General features: G+C 44.7%; 1 protein-coding gene across 1 annotated transcript in view; it reads right to left on the bottom strand.

Annotated features, from left to right (window-relative positions):
• Positions 1 to 21,561, bottom strand: part of TACR1 (tachykinin receptor 1) — a 138,109-nt gene that overhangs the window by 5,276 nt on the left and 111,272 nt on the right. The gene's annotated exons all lie outside the window — the stretch shown is intronic.

Raw genomic sequence — 21,561 nt, 5'->3', positions numbered from 1 at the left:
ATCCATTCTGCATGATAAGTGGATTCACAAGTATAAGAATAATTAGCTTGGAGGAGAGAGATTAAATTTATTTTACAACTAGGATCAGTGGATGAAAGCCACAAAGTATAAGCCGCTTCTAAGCCAGGCCCTTAAAAATATATCTCCAGATGGAACCTTCCTGGGTCTGAGTTACAACTTGCAGGACAGATACCAACTGACGTGAGTTTGAGACATAGGCAGAAAGAAACCTTTGCGATGTTAAATCACTGAGATTTTGAAGTTTGTTACAACAGCATACCTTATCCTATTCTGTTTAAGGCAAGGGTCTTACTAAGTAGGACACTCAAATAATTTTTTTTTTTAATTTGAGAAAGGATGTTTTTCTCAGGGGGTCTGGTATGTCTGGCTAGTTATAGTTCTTTTCTCCTGATATGGGCTTAATGAAGAGGCTCAGTCTCTTAATATTAACTACTAATAATAGTGGGAATGGCTAATATTTTGGGGAGTTCACTCTAGATCACTATGCTAATAATAATAATGCTAATGATGGTATTAATAGCAGAAATGGTAGTTAGATTTTATTTAGTGAAGAGTGAAATGCCAAGCACTTAACTACCATTATTCTTATTTGATACTTAAAACAAATGATTAAATAGTTACCATGATAATCCCATTTTATAGATGAGGAAGCTGAAGTTTAGAATTTAATTAACTTTCCCCAAATCACAGCTGGTAAAAAGAGGAGCTGGGATAAGGCGGCAGGACTATAACCCCAGAACCAGCTTCTTGTCCCTGGAGAAAAGTCACCCAATGGTATTTTCTTCCACTCTGTTTATGCTTATTCTCTGAAATGATTTCTTTTCTCAATAAGGAAAACCCACTTATTCACTTAATTTCTCCTTTACCGATACTATGTTTTCAATCACTTCTTTGCAAAGCCCCATAGTTTTACTACTTATATAGCCTCCTCTGAATATTAAAATTTGCAACTTGAAGACATTTGAAGAGCTTTTAAGCAATGCACCACAGATTTGACAAAGCAGAGTGCTGAGCGCATCCATTTTGTGCAGATAGGCTGCTCCAATCTTGTTAGGTCCCCCCTCGATTGTCACCTCTGGGAGCCTCTGGGTTCTCCAGCCACCAGGGCAGTGAGTGCCTACTGAGGTTCCTACCTGATCTCAGCCTCTCCTCCTGCTTGCCTTAGTTGCCATTTGAGATTTGAGGGCAGGGAGACCATGGGAACCTCGAGGTTACTCCTGCTCCTCCTACCTGGAAGAACAGTCCTGCTTTATGCTGACTGACACTTGATTGGTGATCTAAGCACATTAGCTGAGCTTTGTGGGGCCAGTGCCTCAGAGTGCTGAACATCCCTATGGGAGTCAGGGACATGACAGGAGGACCCTGCAGTTGTCACCTATGCTCCTTACCCTGGACCAGTGGTTCCCAAACTTGAGCCAGCTTCAGAGTCACCTGGGGTGCTTGTTCAAATGCAAAGGGCTGGACCGCACCTAGACTTTTCCATTTAGCAGGTCTGTGGAGAGTGCCTTAGAATCTGCATTTATTTTTTATTTATTATTTTTAAAAGATTTTATTTATTTATTTGAGAGGGAGAGAGTGCAAAAGTTAAGGGGGCAGAGAGAGTGAGTAGGGAGTCTGACTCAGGGCTTCATCCCAGGAACCTGAGAACATGACCTGAGCCAAAGTCAGACGCCTAACCAACTGAGCCACCCAGGTGCCCCCTGAGAATCTGCATTTATAGCAAATTCCCAGGCCACGCTGCTGCTGTGGTCCAGGTTCAGATTTTGAGAAACACTGTCCTAAACCAATGGTTCTCAAGCCCAGAATCATATGAGAATCACCAGGGGAACTTTTAAAATGATCAGTGCTCAGAGACGCACATTTAATTGGCCTTGGGTGTAGAAGCAGGAAACCACAGTTGAGAAAATTCTCCAAGTTATTCTGGCACATGGTTAGCACTGAGAAGCACTGTTTCAGGTCCAAGGTCTGCAAGCCCGTTGGAATCCCATTGTTTGAGATTTTATGACTTCACCAAAGTGCGTGTTAGCCATATTTTTAAATTTCTGTGTCTGACACTTTGAGGTCTGGGCCTTGCTGACTTGGAAAGGACCATCCCTCTTTGGGCTAGTTGATTCCTAGAGATAATTCCTGCTAGTGTGCCTTTCATATGCCAACTAACCAACCCAGGGCTCATACACCCCCACCCACCTGTTTTCTCAGGGGCTCTTACTGTGTGGGATCCTATCCAGCTGCCATAGTCACTCCAGGGCCACCTCAGTCAGGGGCGCGGAACCCAAGGAAATGATTCAAACTAGCCAATTCTAAGCCTGTTTACCCTGCCTCACCCATTCCTTCTCTGGAACACACAATAAAGGCTTTCCTGACGTCCCCCCATGCTCTCTCTCTGCCTGTGGCCCTGCGTGGCTCGCCTGCTCCTTTGTCCTGGGAACTGTGAGTAGTAAACTATCTTTTCAATGGCAATCATGTCCTCATCTGTTGGCTTCACCATACCTGAATAGAAAATAAAACCTATACTTTAAAACAAAGTGCCCTTTAGAAAATCACAGATCAGATCAGACCATTAGGAAAATGCTAAGCTGAATCAATAAACATTAACTTATCAGCCTCTTTCTTTCCCCCAAGTAGGTTCCACACTGGGCATGGAGCCCAGTTCGGGGCTTGAACTCATGACTCTGAGATCGAGAGTTGGACGCTTAACCAACTGAGCTACCCAGGAGCTCCTGGCCTCTTTTTTTCTTATTTTAAAGAAGGAAAAGTAATTTTCTTATTTATTTGTAAACAACAAAAAGTATGGACTTAATTCTAGTTAAAAAGTATTACAATCAGGTAGTGCATTAACTTGTCCATTGTAGAACAGGGATAATTAAGAATAACATAGGATTATAACTCAGCAATTTCACTTCTAGATATATACCCAGGAGTAGATACTTGTGCACCAGTGCTCATTGCAGCACTACTCACCATAACCAAAAGGTGGAAACAACTCAAATGGCCCTCAGAAGTTGAATAAATAAACCAAATGTGGTATACACTTAACGTTGGAAAGTTATTCATCCACAAAACAGGAATGAAGTTCTGATACCTGGGACAACATGGATGAACCTTGTAAACGTTATGTTAAGTGAATAAGCCAGACATAAGAGGACAAATGTTGTATAAGTCCACTTATATGAAATATCTAGAATAATCAAATTCATAGAGATAGAAAGTGGAATAAAGGTTGCCAGGGGCTGAGGAGAGGGAATAGGATAATAAGTACAGAATCTAGGATGATGGAAAAGTTCTGAGAATGGATCTTGGTGATGGTTGTGACAACACTGTGAATGTATAATGGTACATTTTCTCTTATATGTATTTTATTGCAATAATTTTATTTTAAAAATTCCATTAAGAGCATTCTAGTGGAGCTGGGGTCTTAAGTCTCCAGATGGACAGTTATTTGCTTAGTCCAGGAACCCCTTGACAACCTCCCCCTCCAAAATCATAAAAGAACAAACCAACCTATAAGTTTGATTCTTGGATGGGATCAAAGGTTAAATGCATCCCCCTAAATCTTGCTCAGATAAATCTCTTTTACATAGAAATTGCAAATACTCAATCCAAACAATGTCTGAGTTATCGAAACTCCTAAATGGCTCTCAGCCAAACGAATGAATTCCATCAGCTGAGAATATGAAAATAAATACATTTCTTCCATCTTGACACCTTCTTGGAGAAATTTTACCATATCCTTGTGGTTAATTGGAGATAATCCTGTTTTGTAATTTTTTTATGCCAAAATCATTATTTTAGAGAGTTGGCCAATGGAACCTTATGTAATCTTATTATGTGTGGCTCTATGCTATTTTTTGGTGTTCAATTCTGATATTCCCTAGGTTCCTGCCAAGCAGGGTTTTATCAGTTCTCAGAGTTAATATCAGCCTTAGGAGAAGAGAAGAGGGGTCAGGGATGCCTCAGATGTGAGTCCAGAGAGAGAACCAGGAGTGACAGCAAGAGGCTGTGACAGCAGGGGTGGCATGGCTCCCACTTGATGAGATGTGTGCATGGATTCGGATCATTAAATTCTGTCAGGGGACTTATCTGTACTCAGAAGGTAGGTGCACACAATGAAATCATGTCTTTGTTCCCTCCCGGTCACTCCTCTAAGCAGCACATTTTACAGGATAAACTTGCTGAATACAGACTGTGCCACCCCAAATCCTGCAGATTTGCCTGTCCTTAATGCTCTCTAATCCAGGTTCACCAATGGTTCACTATCTGGAGTCATCTCATTGTTCAAGCACCAACAGTTCCGGTCTCTGAAAAAATCCCCAGCATTTGAAATCAGATACATGGGTTTATTCAACAGTATCCAGTGCATCTTCTAATGCACTTCATGGAGGCTCTTGGTGCCCTGAGGTCTCCGGGGAGGAAGGGGGCTGAGAGGACAGGGTTAGGGGGTTTCTGCTTTACTGTAACAAGTGACTGCTTTGCTGGGTTTATGTGTGACTTTCTGTGGATGATGTTGTTTGGTGGTGGTGGCGGGAGATTTCAGCTGTAACAGAAAGGGTGATGAGCACCGATGTAATCCTAATCCTTATCCAATGCATTAAGCCTCTCCATGATTTCCATACCACGCAATCAGCCACTTGCTTCTTGAATACCCTGTGATGTGTTGCTCACTGGCCATAAAGCCAGCTCCAGGAGTGAGACCTGGAGCTTGTTAGAGATGCAGACTCTCAGGCCCCACCCTGGATGGGCCAAATGAGAATGTGTGTTTTAACAAGACTACCTGGTGGTTCATGCACAAGTTCGAGTTTGAACATGGCTCTCAATCTTGGCTGCACCTGGGGAGTCCTGAAAAATTCCAATGTGTGGATCCCACCCTCAGCTTCTGACTTAAGACTGGCCTGCTGTGCTGCCTGGGCATCAGAGTTTCAGAAGCTCCCACGTAGTTCTCCTTGCATTGTCATCGAGCCTCCTGCTGCTGGCAGCTGCAGACGGATGCAGTTCCTCCTTCAACCGAGAACCTGTGGCCTGTAGCTTTCCTTACTTCATCCTAGGTCATGGGCAACAAGCTACATCTGCCTCCAGGGACGGTCCTGCAAACTTGAGGTGACCAGGAGCACGCCTGTCCCCAGGGCCCTCTCTGCATCTCAGACTTGTGGGGCCACTCCTCATTGGCCAGGGGTTGAGTAGCCCTCCTCTTGCCCTTCCTCCAGCGGCCCTCAGGCTATTTCTTAGAACACAATGCTGGCCACCTGCCTTTTTACTTTCTTTCAAAAAATTGTCTTCTTTGCAGATAAACGTGGTTTCTTTGTAGTAAAAGGAAGAAAAATTCATGTATTTCACTTCTAGACATTAGACCAAATCCCAAAGCCCTTGCAGTCCTCTTGCAGGCAAATGGAAATTACAATCTACTGATTCAAGCATTTATTCTGCACCTACTCTATGCCTGGCCCTGTGTGAAGAGTCCAAGCCTCTGGTCTCATCACCAGGAGCTCAGTCTGCAGGGGACACGGTGAAGTACCAAAGAATGTGACAGACAGTGGTTACCACCTCAAGTGGAGACACTGAGAAAGGCATCAGAGGCCTTTACAAATATATATGAAATACAGAAAATGTATTAATATGTAAACAGTTTAAAAAATGACCCTGAATATAGTAGGCGTTTTGTTACTAAGTGCGTGGAGAGTGATGGGAATTCAGAAGTAAGACTCTCAACCAAGCCGATCGGGGATGCTCCCTAAGGAGGTGTGCTTGGCCAGGCCCTGATCTGCAGGAGGTGGGCAGCTCAGGGAGGGAAAACAAAGTGCAAAGGCACCAATGGAGGATCTGGGCACGATGCGGTAATGCACTGTGATCTGGACTGAATGCAACGCAGCTGTGCAAGGGCATATCAGGAGACTTGGTCAGTAAGGTAAACAGAGGCCAAATCATGAAGGGCATTTTATGACAAGCTGGAGAGTTTATAATGTATTCTGAAGTTGATGGGAAAGCATGAAATGGTTTTAAACAGGGAGCGACATGATCAGATGCTCTGGCCATGGCAGGGCTTCGATGGAGGCTGGCCAGGCTAGAGGCACCAGCCTTTGGGATGATGCTGTGCATGGATCCAGGCTGGAAGTGACAATGGCCTGATCTAGAGCCATGGCAGGACAGGGAGGAGGGGAAGGTTCTAAGTGGTGCTGTGGCTGGGGGGAAGATATGGTGGGCTTGGCTGCCAAGGGGGCAATTTAGCTGGATTTCTGGCCAGTGTGAATGGGGGCGAGTGAGGCCGACTGTTGCTGGCATGGGGACCATGGAGGAGGGTCAGGCTTGTTAGGGAGGTCAGCAAGTTGATGTTTGGCCATGCTGGCCTTCAGATAGGCAGTTGGACGTCTGGATCTGGCTGGAGCTAGGACAAAAGGCCCAGATGGAGATTAGATTTGGAGCCCTGAGGTGTCTCCAAACACTGAGAAGATGAGAGAATGTGGGGAGAGAGGAGAGTGGGGGTGAGCCCAGGGCAGGAGGGAAGAAGAATGGCCATGGGTGGGAAGTGGGGAGGAGAGGGAGAGTACAGGGGCTGGAGGAGCCTGTCTGGTGTGAGGTGGGGAGATGGTGTTGGGAGAGCAGAAGATGAGGACCGGAACTTGCTCTGTGGTTTTGGAAATAGGAGATCAAGAGCAGATTTAGTTTTTGTGGGGTGGTCAGCAAAGGCTAGCACAAGTGGGGTGACTGATGGGGAGTGAGGACGGGGGGCAGTAGGTGGAGACTCCATTCCTAAACTGTTAGGTCATGAAAGGGAGGAGAGGGCAGGGAAGGAAAGGCAAAGGAAGACATCTGTGTGTTTGACAGGGTAGGGGATGATGAAGCCCCCAAATCCCCTGCCCCACTTGTGGCCAGTACACCCTGGGTCACAGTCAGGTAAGTACATGCCCTTCTTCCTGTTCTTCAGAGAAGGGCTAGGATCAAATCTCCATCAACTGCATCTGGTCATAAACTCAGGGCAGAAATGTGCTTTGACCACTCAAGGCAGATGCTCAAGTGAATTCATTTAATTGGGGTCACAGAATTCCTATCCTGGAACAGTATTACCTCCTGGAAGTAGTAATACTCCAGCTCCTACCAGTGAACAAGACAGGAAATAAAGCACATTCCTTCTCCAGTCACTGTCCAAACCATACAAGTCAGAATTTTGATGTGTTCTTCTCCAGGCTACTTTTCACATTTTATCTGCTTTATTAGGTGCTATGGTCCTTGGAGGCAGAGCCCAGCGGTGTTCCTCTTTAATCACCCTTGCAGAACTGGCACCAAGGAAATGCTTCATAGAAAGATATCATCTCAGGCTTGGAAGGACATCAGAATTCTCACCTGCTCCATCCCCACACCTAGCAAGCAGTCCTCCCCAGGGCATCCTCTACAAGAATGTGTCCAGCATCTGCTTGAGTGCATGTCCTGCAGGCACAGAACCTGGAAGCCTGAGCTTTTCCTACTTCTTCATTTTTAATCAATAGTTTTCTTGTTGCAAGCACTATATATTCATTGTGGATTTGAAAATATAGGCAAGCGTTAAAAGAAAAGCTTTAGGGGGCACCTAGGTGGCTCAGGCAGTCAAGTGTCTAACTCATGGTTTTGGCTCAGGTCACGATCTCATGGGTTGTGAGATGGGGCTGGCGAGGGGGTCTGTGCTCAGTGAGGAGTCGGCTTGAGATTCTCTCCCTCTGCCTCTCCCTGATTCATGTGAGCACATGCTCTCTCTCCATCTAAAATAAATAAATCTTAAAAAAAGAAAATCTTTAGAAGTTCCTATGATCCCATGACCTCGAAATAAATTCTAATAAAATTGACTAACGTCTTCCTACAATTATATGCACACTCACACTCATATTTGTATATACATAAGTGTATGTCACATTACTTCAAAAATAACATGGTGTCACAATCATCTTTTTATGTCAATAAATATATTTCTATAAAGTTTCCAATGGGTGTGATGATGCCCCATTTATGGAGGTACATGTGTATTTGGCCCATCTTCTAAGTGGGACATATGAGTTATTTACTATGGTTTGATATTTAGCTGGTACTGTAATTAATATCTTCCAATACATGCCCTTTGCTCTCATTCTTATTTCCCAAGGATTAAATTAAGTGTTTAATTTCTAGAATTAAATTTAAAGTGTTTTTAAAAGTTTGGTATATATTGTAACTCTTCAGAAAATGTCGGCCAGTTTGCACCACTCTGGCCTCTGGGCTCTTCCTTTTTCCAGGAGGGCAGAACTGGGCTTTGGTAAGTCTTCTATTCTTTGACAACATGAAAGCTTACTTTTAATATTCTTGATTCATTATAAATTGAAATTTTATAATTATGCTTTTCATCATTGTCATTTCTTCTTTTCCCAATTGACTGCTTGTATAATTTTGCATTAGGGTATTTATATGGTCCTTACTAATCTGTAAGAACTCTTTATGGCTTCTAGCTATCATATTATATACTTAGAATTGCCTTTTCAATACCAAATCATGAAAATATTCACCTATACTTTCTCCCAGTTTATTTATTTGATTATTTGCATTGTGACTATTCAGTCCATTAAGGATTTGGGTGAGTATTATGACAAAAGGCTCCACACCATTTTTTTTCTTCAATGACTTTCCTAGTACCACTATTAGATATTCCATCTTTTCCTTGCTGATTTGAATTTGCACTTATACCTTATATCAACTCACATATATCCTTGTCTCAGTTCGGGGCTTCTGTTCTGTTTCCTTGATCTGTATTTCTTTCTGGTGCCAGCTCCACACTCTCTCAATTTTTGTGGCTTTGTAGTATATCTTTTATCCATGTAGTATATTTTTTATCTCATACTACTATTTTACTCAATTCTCCAAAATAAGAGATCTCCAGACCGTCACATTTCTTAAGAAGAGGGTCAGAGGATAGTTTCAGTTATTTGTAGCTAGGCTTTCAGCTTTCCAGAACATATCATATGGAAAATGCACTGGCACATCCCTGCACAGGCTTTCATGATGTCCCGATTTTAGAATTTGTCATGGTCAGCTCTCTCAGACGACGGAGAACAAAAGAGGATGTGTTGCTAGGAATGGCTCCAGAGTTTAGAAATATTCTAACATGAGATATGTAAACAATGGACTCCAGCAGAAAGAAACTAAGCTCCCTTACCCACACCCCTCCTCCTTCCAGTCTGCACAGGGGCAGAATGGGAAAGGGTAGAGATGCGAAGATAAGAGTCCTACCTGAAATTGGTTTTTACTTTAAAGAGAAAAGTAAACCCCGAATTACAAAGCTTCTGTAGACTTCCTAATGCTGAGAGAAGAGAATAAATCAGATGGCCCCTGGTTTGGCTGAGGACCTTACTGTGTTTGAGGACAAGAAACGATAGGCCAGAAGCTTAATTTGAGGTAGAGAGAAAAATGCTAAACCTGTCTCTGCGGAGGAGAATATCAAAAGTACAAGGAACAAGAAAGAGGAAGATAAGAGAGTAAGGATGAGGGGGGGCAGTGAGCGAGAGCGAGCGTTCTTGAGCCCCACCATCAGAAGCAGGGACTTGTAAAAGGGCCCCGCCAGCAAGAACTTGCCCATACTGAGAACTGCTCTAAAGACTGCAAAGAATAGTCGTAGTGGAGGGTAAATTTACAAAGTGCAATCCTGTCCTCTGATTTCTAGATTCACTCCTCTAATGTTCTGTAAGATACGCCCAGGCCAACAGCTCCATGTCAGCGGGGCTGTGAGGAACTGAAGAGTGGGGCCAAGGGGCTGCGCGGAGATAGTGATGGGTGAAGGCTGTTGCTCGGAGAGGGGTACTCTGTCTCAGGAGGCAGGGAGGCTGGGAGGGAGTCCCTGAGTCTGCACTCTGTCCCCTGGTCAGTCTTCTCAGCCTGGCAGATGATATCAAATCATGTAGATATTCCTGGAATCCCCGCGGGAATTCTGGAAACACCAGCCAAGCCGTGCAGCCCAGATGTTGACGTCCGAGCAGACAGACATCCACCGCCAGGTGGCGCCAAACTGCAACCGGCGCCTGGGCCAGTCCGCACTTAGGTCCCGGGCATTTCCCAGTAACACCGCGCTAAAGCCGCAGGCGTTTTATGTGCTTGCAGTCGTTGCACACTGCGCACCTCATCCCCCAGCCCCTTCCCGTGTCATGATTCCATTTTGCAGTATGTACCTTGGTCCAGCGTGTACCAATGTAGCATGAGCTTTGCAAGCCTCCTTGGTTGATGACAACCCCGTTGAGAACAAGACTGCATTGTGCCTGTGACGTGTGTTTTCCCATCAGTGAGCACTGATAAATGTTTTGCTGGTATTACTCACCTACTCTCAACCCCTCCAGGTAGTTAACTCTACTGTGCTATGCTCTGCTTGAGGCTGGCTGTCACTGTGGAACACTCCTTGCTGGATGAGTCGCTGGGGACAGATCTGGGATGAGCCTCTGCCCTGGCTGCTGAGCCTGTAATAAATGCTGAGTGAGGAGCACTCACTGGTACTTTATCATGCTGTTGAGCGTTGAAAATACAGTTATTTTTATTTTTTATTTTTTTGTGGGACATTGTTAAAAACTGCTTCAGTTGGTGCCAACCCGTATCAGTCAACATTTCCTGATATAAGTAAGTTGCACCATAAATGTGGGTGTTGGTTGGTTTTTACCCTCCCTCCAGTCTGTGGGATCTGAAGAACACTTAAAATAATCAAAACAATCCTAATCATAAAAGCCTTCTCCCTACCCTCCAGACTAAGTTCCCAGACTCATAGCCCTGGAACTGAGCGCCCTCCTCTCTTGCAGTGCCTGCAATGTAGTTCCTCTTGACGGCAAGTCTCAGCAACAACACCTCCTAACAAATGGCCAGTTAGTGGCCATTTTCCTTGTCTTTGGGTGAAATCTTCCGATGAAACCTAGCATCAATCGTGGTACCATGTAAACAGCTATTGGCTTGTAAAAGAAGAAGTTTCACATTTTCAGTGTGCATTAGTTTCATTGTAAAGGTATTTCTGCAAAGTGGATTTGACTTCATGTCATTACCTCTGGGGCTCAGGGTGAGAGACAGATATTGCTAACCCCATTTTAAATTGAAAAATTAAGGTACCAGGAAAGTAATTGCCTCGTTCAAGTGGCTCAGGGTTGAAGTGGGAATAGAAAACAGATCTGTCCTTCTCCCATTTCAATCCTTTGCGTTTTTTTTTCTTTCTGCTCAGATGAGCTCAGAAGAATGGATAAATGTCACTCTGAGCAGAAAACCACAGTTTTGTAAAAACGAACAACACATACATCAAGCACAAAAATTATCCACAGTGATTCATAATGGCAGGTAATTAATTTATTGAAAAATAGCGGGGGATCCCTGGGTGGCTCCGCGGTTTAGCGCCGCCTTCGCCAGTCCCCCCTCGGGCTCCCTGCATGGAGCCTGCTTCTCCCTCTGCCTGTGTCTCTGCCTCTCTCTCCCTCTCTGTGTGTCTCTCATGAATAAATAAAGAAAATCTTAAAAAAGAAAGAAAGAAAAATAGCATAGCTTAAACCATCAGACGCAGCATTTGGTTTTGTCTACAGGGTGACTTAGAATGTGGTCAAATCCTGCTTTCCAGTTTACCTCTGAATTCGTTCTTGCATTCCCACTGCCTTTTCCTGCCTTGAACCCTGAGCCAAAAGAGTTTCCCAGTTGGCTGAAATATGTGGGAAAGGCAAACACCCTACTTTCTATTCCTCAACCGAAAGTTTCTTAGGACAGACAATAGACCATTCCACTGTGAGCCGTGCAGGCCGTCAGTTTAGAGTTTCCATTAACAAATTGAGAAATGCAATTTATGGGTCTCACAAGAAATAGTCAAGGAGACTACATTAATCAATTTGAAGTCTGCTGTGAGTCGTATGTGAGAAGACAAATATTTTTAATGCGGAGTATTGATAGATTTTCATGCCTCTCCAAGCTGGCCAAAGAGAATCTAGCAATTTCTGCTCCATCTTTTATGTAGTCTTTTCCTCTTACAAAAAAAGGGGTCTTTATTGCTGCCATAAAAGCTAAGCTGATCTGTCCAATAGAAACAGAAAGTCTTATGGACTGGATGTGGGAAGGAGGCTCCGGCTGGGGAGGGCATGGGGTGGGGACAGCAATGGGGTATGAGAGCAGGTGGTAAGAAAAGACAAAGAATTTTTTATAATTATTGCTGTGGACGACCGTTTTGGCTACTTCTTAATAGAGTTCCTACTTTTATTACTTTTACTTATTAAACGAGGCTTCCTAAGCTTGACTCTGCCTAACTCCTGGATCATGCCAATTTTGGCTTTATACAGGTTGTGTGTATATTGTTAACAAAGTCACCTGTTCAGGTAGGAGGCCAGCCCTGTGTTGAGGCAGTACCTTCAGTTATGGAGGAGGAACATGTGAAAAAAGGAGCTGTGTACTTGCTGCTGGGCCCCATTTATTCAACCATCTTAGTGTTAATGAACTCCCTACTTTGTGCTGGAATCTAGGGGTATAGTGGTGAATGAAACAGACATGGTCTCTGCCCACGAGAAGCTTAAAGTATAGTGTGGAAGACAAATTGTAAACAAACATATGAACAAATAAATATAAAACCATCAATGTGTTGAGTGATTAAAGGAACCAATGGGGAGGACGATGGAGAATACCAGGCACTCACACTCAAAGGACTCTGATGAGGTGACCCGAAGGGTGAGGCAAGCACATGGGGTGCAGGATGGAGGGCCCACGCAGAGACAAGAGCAGACACAAGACCCCGTGCTCCAGGGCAGCCCGGGTGGCTCAGTGGTTTAGCACCTGCCTTTGGCTCAGGGTGTGATCCTGGAGACCCCGGATCGAGTCCCACGTCGGGCTCCTGGTGCATGGAGCCTGCTTCTCCCTCTGCCTGTGTCTCTGCCTCTCTCTCTCTCTCTCTCTCTCTCTCTCTCTCTCTCTCGTCTTTCATGAATGGATAAATAAAATCTTAAAAAAAAAAAAAGACCCCGAGCTCCAAATGAGCTGGGCATGCTGGAGGAGCCAAAAGATGGCTTCTGCAGCTGGAATGAAAGGGACCAAGGGCTGTGAGACTGGGGCAGGGCCGAGGTGTGTCACTGAAGGGGTTAAGCAGGATGGGATGTGATCCAGCTTTAATTTGCAAGGGGGGGGGGGCAGTGCTCACCCAGTGGTGAGGGCTGGGGAATGTGAAGCCTGTCAGGCAGGACTTGGGCTGGAAAAGCAAGTAAGAGTCGATGCTGCAGGCTTGAAGCAGAATTGCTCCCTCTCCAGCAAACCTCGGCTTTTGCTCTGAAGGCCTGCACCTGGCGGTTGAAGCTCACCCACATCATGGGGATAATCTGCTTTTCTGAAAGCCCTCTCGTTGTATGTTCATCACATCTTCAAAAACACCTTCACAGCAATGTCTAAACTAGTGTTTGATTAGTAGCCCGGCCAGCTGACACATACAACCAGCCATCAGGAGGCACAGCTTGGATGGAGAGAGCCAGGCCCAGGGGGGCTGCAGTCTGGAGACAGAAGAGTGGGAGGCCTGGCAGGGAGGGGAGAGGGGCAGGGGGCGGGGGTGTCCCCAGGCACAGCCTCCAGCCCAATCCCACAGCCCCAGACATTCATTGTGTTTGGGAAGGAAAGAGGCTTAGGAGAGATGGCATTTTGGTTAAAATGGTATTCCAACCTGTGATCCTCCTGGTTGAAGGGGGGCCTGGGTGGAACATGGCATGAGGAGTGCATGTGTAACTAAACAGCCCCTTACAGTACTTACAGGGGCAGATAGTTCCCTATTACAGATGGGCCTCCAGATAATAATAATAATAATAATAATAATAATAATAATAACAACAATAGCAACCCTAACCTCAACCCTAACCCCCTGGACATGGAGACAGTGTTTGCCGGGCACTGTTTTAAATATTTTATGCATATTGCCCCATTCATAACTCCCAACAGTAATCTTTGTTTTACAGATAATAACACTGAGGCACAAAGATCGCAAAGCACTTATGTGCCATGGCACTTGGAACAACCCCGGGACACCATTCACAGAGACAGTTGTGTGAATAGCACCGCCTGGCATTGTGCAGTGCAGCTCACTCTGACAGAGTTTAAGGAACTGGCCCAGGAGTTCTATGTCGTAGAGATCAGCGTTGCCTTGGGTGAAAGGATGGAGCCATTCTCACCACATAATATCAAGGGCACATGCTATCAACATGGCTTATTGCTGTTGATGCTGTCTTGGGGTCACCTAGGGCAGCATTTGTCAGGTTCATCCACCCTACAGCTACTGCCCTGCCCCTTTCCACACTACTCTCAGGAAGAAAGTCACTATGTATAGCCCACACTTAAGGAGTAGGGAGTTATGCTTCCCCCCTTGACAGTGGAGTCGCTACATAAATTATTTGGATTTTTTTCTGCACTGGATAATATCAGACAAATATTTGTTTATTCTTTCATGTTTACTTATTTATTCAATCCTTTTGGACCAATCCAATATTGACCCACATATATGTATTATATACTTTGAGTTATAATCCAATACTACTTTATTTAAAAATTTTTTCTTACTAATTGCTCCAGCTTCAGCCATTGGGAGCTCTTCTGATTGACCCCATAGCTCTTGACTTCCAACATTGTGTGTGTGTGTGTGGTGTGTGTGTGTGTGTGGTTCCTTTTGTTGGAGAACAAAATTAGAAACTGAGATACTGGGTGATACAAAGCTCTCTTACCTTTTCCAAGTACAATATTTATTATGTCATTTTCTCCCCCAACCTCTTATCTTCTTGCTCCCCAACCAATCCCCTGTTAAGTGGGATTTGGTTCCAACTCTACATAAAACTAAGGAACTGCCCTCCAAAGATCATGCAACAGATCTCAAACTAGACCCTAAATCTCACGACTGAGCTTCAAGTTTTTTCCAATCATGCCTGTGCTCTGCACACTGGTGCTCCTCTGTGCGTTGGAGAAGTTTCATGTTTTCCAGACTTTCTGCTTATTTCTTCTTCACAGCTAGGATGCTCCTAGCTTTATCGCTATTCTGCATGTGAGGAAGCTGAGACACAGAAAGGCAGCTCCTGCATAGCTGGGCATCTGGGGAGTAGTGGTGGTGGGGGTGGGGGACTAGTGAGCTGTGGACCTGGGTCTTCTGATGCTGCGGGCCACAAGCTACTGGCCACAGGTCAAGTCAGGTCACCACCTGTTTTAATAGGATTCATGACGGAAAAGTCATTTTTACATTTATAAATGGTTAAAAAAAATCAAAAGATTATTTCATGTCATGTGAAAATTATATGAAATTCAAATTTCAGGGACCATAAATAACGTTTTCTTGGAACACCGCCATGCCCATTCCTTTGAGTATGTCAGCAACTGCTTTTTTGCAGTGGCCAAGGGGAAGAGTTGTGGCAGAGACCTCAGGTTCTGCAAAGCCTGAGATATTTACTACTTGGCCTCTTAAAATCTGCCGACCTCCCCCCACCCAAAAAAAGAAAAATCTGCCGACCCCTTCTTTGTTGTACTGCGAAGAAAAGGGGCTGAGTTACAACCATCGCAGAGGAAAGCAGGACAGCCAACGCTGTGCCTTGGTCTTATTTATGCTGCTGGGATGCTCTCCCTTGTGGCACCAACCCTAACCCTACCCTTCTCCTCGGTCCATCTCCTCCTGCTGGGAGCTTCTCTGGTCTTTGTAACCCCTCCCATTCCTCCTATCCCCCACACCACCTACCAATGACTTAGTTTTTGATTATTTGATGCCTTGTATGGTTACTTTCATGCACATGAGCTTTATCTTCCAAGTTATCTGCAAGCCCCTGAAAGCAGGAACAATATCTTTCTTCTGCCCTCCCTAAATTACCAACCACAGATTAAGTATGCCAAAACCCAGCTCGGATCATTGATATGAATGACCTCCTTATTCAGGCTTCCAGCTGCCTACCAGATTAAGCATGAACTTCTTAGCAGGATACTTAGAGCTCTTTGCAACATGATCTGCAACCCCCATTCTTACTCATTAACCAGCGTCCAGATTAGTGCTTGGAACCTAGTGCACGCTCAGGAAATGTTCCCTCCTGCTCTCACCCACCTTGTTTTCTCTTACGCTCTTCCCACGTTGGAAAAAAATTGAGAACGGACCTCTGGCTTTGGAGATGATGAGGTCACTCAAGAACAATTTCAGTGTCAGGATGGGGACAATGGCAGGAACAAGGGAATATGCCAGTGAAAAACACAGCTGCAGCAAGTATCGCATAGATGTTTGTGTGCTGGGAGGAGGGCGTTCTGCAGCAGCCAAGAGGCCAATGTTTAGTCTCGGGGGGAGCACTGCATAGATTTGTGAGTAAAGACAAGGAGTCCATTGTAATATGAGGAGGGGGTTAGCTAGGGATTGCTCAGAAGGAGCTGGACGATGGCTCAGGTGTAGAGGAGGAGAGAGGGAAAGGAGGAAGGAAGGGTCTAGTTTCTGTGTTCTTGATGGGTTGACATGAGTCATCTGCTGAGTCAAAGATGCAATGAAGGATTAGAGACCTGAGGGAATCAGCCATGGGAAGGCAGCTCATGACTTTAATAATGGAAGTGGTGGAAGGTTGCCGGTAGGATGAATGAATACAGCCACACATGAATGTATATGGTCACACTTAGCTTGGTTTCCTGACTTTCATTAGCATTTATGGGAGTTCCCAGATGTGTGAGGGGAGAAAATGTAAGAATATGAGGTCAGAATGCTGAGGCTGGGGATAGGCCTTGGAGGCTGGGAAATGTTGGGAGCAATGCCTTGGTGAACACATTTTTTGAGCTACCCTTGATTTAGCACCAACTGCAGGTCAACGGGTTAGCATGTGTTACCTTGTTCAATGCCCTCACCAATTCTGTTAAGGTGGGGTTTGATCAGTTTGATTTTGCAATTAAATTTGACATTGACTGATGTCATAGTATAAATTTGTGGTGTGAGCTAGGATTTTAATCAATCTTTTTCTCTTTTTCCAGTCTATCATTCTGCCTTCACACTATGGAAATGTGATCCCAAGAGGCCCCAGGCTACCACAGATTAGGGGAGTAAGTGAAGCTTTGAAGGGTTGAGACGCTTTAGCATGCTCATTTCTATCCCATCCTCATGTCCTTCCTCACTGTGATGCCATTCACGTAACCCCTCTTGGCTGGCCCTGTCACAAGGGTGGTGCTTGTGTTCTGCTGAATCTGTTGGTGGAAAGCAGAACCCTGAGGGTACCACTGTCCACATGGGGGAACCACGAGGAAATGGGTGGAAGAGGCCACTTCTTGCCTTCCTCTCTCTCCAGTTCCAGAATATCAGGACGGGATGGGGACTAGCAAGGGTCCAACCTCAAAACCTCTTTGCTTTTCATTATGACTCTCCAACAAGACCCTTGCTATGGACTGAATGTTCAAGTCCCCCAAATTCACAAGTTAAAACTATGTAAATCTTAATTTAAGTCCAGTTTAGGGACGTCGTCCAAATTCCTCCCCAGAGACAGATATGCCAGTGACCTTTGCCACAGTTTGAAAGAAAATGGGTGTCTGTGGTACATAAAGGTGTCTCTGGGGACAGCTAGCTGGCCCAAAGGGCATTCGCCTTGGTGAGCTCTCTCTAGTGCAGGGGCTGGCCCCAGGCTTTGGGCTCCAGGAACCTCGTTTGTCAGCATGCATAGCCTCAGAGGCACGGACATGCCAACCATGCTCTCAGGAATCTGATTTGTAAGCCATTTTCTGGGAGAAATATGTTGCTAGGCAGACTGGATGCTAGTGCTGCCAAATCAACAGGCTGCAGATCACGTAATCAGATGGGGCACGGGGAGGGCTGCTTGCTGGCATCAGACTCTGGGAGGCTGAAAGGCAGGTGTACTCCCCTCTACAGTGAGGATGTGTCCAGGGCATGGACCTGCCCGCCAAGAGGGGACACCCGCAGTCTGGCACACTGCTGGTGCCCTGAAGATGGCTTAGCAAGGTGAGGTCAACCTCAGGACACTTTTGTCCAAGTCCTCAAGACTGTGGTTCACAGACTTCTACATTTCATGGAAAAAGTTTAAACAAAACTTGGGGACTGATGTAGGTTTTTTTCCCCCAGTCTCTTACTGTATCAAGTAAGGACATTACAAATACTAACCTAGGGTAAGCTAACCTAAGCTAAACCAAAGGAAACTAAGCTAAGCTAGTGACTACTGTCAACATTACTATATTCAGGAAATTATATTTTAACAACAGAAAGAAGTAAGGGCACAATTTCAGCATAGAAGGCAGACCTTTAAATTAAAAAAAAAAACCCTCATGACATTAAAAGAGAAAACTTCACTGGGTGCTGGCATTCAGACAGGGTGTCTGGAAACCACTGAGAATCTGGCATTGTTCAAGGGCCATTATTCTGTATCCCTGCCTACAGTCACCATCCCGATGAACTGCTGCCCATATATTTCTTTTCCACTTCCTGGCTCCCGAGGGACTGCAGTGCCACCCTGCTCCCAGATGACCTTGACCGGCTGTTGAGGTGTTCCCGGCTTACATACACAAGCAGCTCCTGCGTCCCCTGTGTGTGGAAGCTCCCAGGGAATGTCTGAGGGTGATTTTATTTCTGAGAGGAAGAAAAGGAGGGGTGAGAGGGGTAGTGACTGGCTGACATTGGTCACCAGGTCAGGTGGATGCATCCTCTGTCTGGCCACTGCTGAGGGGGTGTGTGTGATGGGGGGCGGGGGTGGCAACTGGCGTGAGCTCAGTTACTAAAGGGGACGAAGGCCAAAGAGAGAAAGAAACAAGAACTGAAGGATAGGGGCATGGTGGGTGCTTACAGGTGAGGGTGCTCCAGGGGCTGTCCTTGCCCAGGGTCAGGTGAATGCCCATGGAACTAGTCTGGAAGGAGGGAGACGGTAGCCTGTGGGGAGGGTGGGCTGACTGGAGACCACTCTAGGGGGAAGTAGGAGGACAGAGAAGGGAATCCCCCTGCCACTTCCTGAGACATTCTTCTGGTTATTTAATGGGATTCTGGGCGGATTCCTTTTTCAAAGCCTCATATAGGTCGAAGAGACAAAGGCCAAGTAAAGCAAGACTCCCAAACCCACCTGAAGGACTGTTCCTGCCAGGCTGGGTGAGACAATAGCAGAATAGGTTTTTTTCTGCCCAGCTGGGAAGCCCTTTCCTACCCAAGGTTTTTTAAACTGCATGCAACATCACAGTCCCTGAGGTAAATAAAGGACACCTGCTGTGGCCTCTCTCATTCCTCTGAGTGCAGACTAGTTTCATATTGAGATGCAGACACCTTTGAGAGGGGTGACTCATTAAACCATTACAGCTGAAAAAAAAATAAACCATTACAGCTGGAAACAGCATTCTACACAGCTGACCACTCCCTCCTTTTGAAATAACTATCTCCTTTCTCAGGGAAATACAAATTAAAACCACAACAAGATAGCTCCTCACATTTACCAGAGAGGCAAAACTAAAAATGTCTGACAACTTGAAGTGTTAGCAAGGACATGGAACAATAGGAACTCTTATTCACTGCTGGTAGGTATATACACTGATACACTCACTTTAGAAAACAATTATCTTATGGACATTATCTTACAAAGTTGAACATGTACAAACCCAAGTTAATTTCACTTTAAGATACGTGTTCTATGTGATGAGATGAGCACTGGGTGTTATACTATATGTCGGCAAATTGAATTAAAAAAGAGAAAAGGATATGTGCCCTAGAGAAAATCTTCTGCTTGGAACTCAGAAATAATACATAAAAAGGTTTACAGCAGCAAAAAATGAGTAACCATCCAAGTGATGACAAGTAAGAGAATGGATAAATAAATTATGGAGTACTTACCCATGGCATAATATGCAACATTTAAAAATACTGAACCACAGCTACAAGCAATGATAGATGAATCTCAGAAACAAAATGTTAAGCAAAAATTTTAAACTAATCATGAAAACCACATGAAGTAGGACACCATTTCTATAAAGGTGAAAATCAAGCAAAACTAAGCAGACTACTGTTCGGGAATGCATATGGACCACCCATGAGAGGGAAGCAGAAAGGGTTTCTGTGGCTTAATAATGTTCTAGTTCATAAGACAAGTGCTAGATTCTCATGTTCAAATTATTAATATGTCCTATTATTTCTATGTGTGTTATTTCCATTCATTTATAAAAACAAAAAAAATATAATAAATGTTCTAGGAAAATAAAAAGGTAGAAATAAATCAAAATATGTCAATGACCATGATAAATGTAAAGAGATGGAGTTTGCTGGTTAAAAGGCTGGGATGGTAAAATTATATTTTAAAAACAACAACAACAACGAATCCAGCTAAATGCTCTTTGTAAAAGGTATACATAAAACATAAGGACACAGAAAAATTGAAAGTAAAAGGACAGAAGAAAACATTCCAAGTAAGAGGCACTATGTTAACATCAGACAAACAGACATAAGGCATGCATTAGGAATATCTAATATCCTAATGTCCAAAGTTAGGAATCAAGAGAGTCTCTATAGAACTACACTGAGAGTGATAACTTATTTGAATCTGTACAACATAGCTTCACTATGTTATACTACGCATATAAAACGAAACAAAAATAATTACCAGGAGAAAAGGATAAATGCACAACCATGGTGGGCAGGAGGTTTTAACCCAGCAAGTGAGTGGCAGATGCAGATTTGTGCTTGGATCTGCTTCTGCTATTCTGTCCCTCCTAATTTCCCAGGTGACCTTGAACAAGTCTCTCTTCCTCTTGCTACACCTCAGTTTCTCATATCTGACTAGACCATATGGGTAGGATTCCATGAACTCTCCGTACTCTCCATACTCCCTTGCCAGGCAGTATCTGGGAAAAGACCCTGTCATATGACAAATACTTTTGACCCCAGTGGCAGCTGGTGCTTTTTGCTCATTAGGTCTCAGGAGAATCTATCACCTGCTGTTTTCCCTGACTGTTTCACCTCCCAAATCCCCTCTACCCCCATCCCAGGCAGCTTTTCACATACAGAAGTTCATAAAGCTCTTTGTCAGCTGAAGGGCTAATGGAGTAAAAGCACAACCCGGTCGATCCAGCTTCTGGGAGCTCCATGTCTGGTTTGCTTCTTGAAGTCAATTAGGAGGTGATAGAGTGAGGAAGGCCATCCAAGCCGACTCTGCTGCAGGGCTGGCATTAATACAGAGCAAATGCCCTTCCAAACATGGAAGAGGCCATCTGTGAAATCTGGCAGTCCAGCCTCCTTAAGTAGCAATTCCAAGTGCAGCATAAAGGGACCAACAGGGCATGGCTAATGTGGTCATAGGGCCTGGCTTTGCTGGCCTTGATGATCCCTGGTACAACACTGAACTACCTGTGGCTTGTCTTTGTAGGTTTTCCTCATCTCTGCAGTAAGATGGGGGCCAGGTTCTTACCTCTGTGGCCTCTGTGCTCATAGATCCTGGCAACTGTAAGTCATGGAGAGGTAACTTTTTTGTTAATTGACTATTTTCCTCAGTAGGAAGAAGGGAGGGAACTAGCATATACCAGATGCCTATAAGATTCTAGATGCTTTGTACAAGTAATTTCACAAGGTACTCAACACACACCATTATTACTTTAATTTTACTGATGGATTGAGAC

The sequence above is a fragment of the Nyctereutes procyonoides genome, unplaced genomic scaffold, assembly GCF_905146905.1.
Source record: "Nyctereutes procyonoides isolate TBG_1078 unplaced genomic scaffold, NYPRO_anot_genome, whole genome shotgun sequence".
NCBI lineage: Eukaryota > Metazoa > Chordata > Mammalia > Carnivora > Canidae > Nyctereutes > Nyctereutes procyonoides.
Note: the sequence above shows the minus strand (reverse complement) of the source record. Positions and strands in the feature narration are given on the sequence as shown.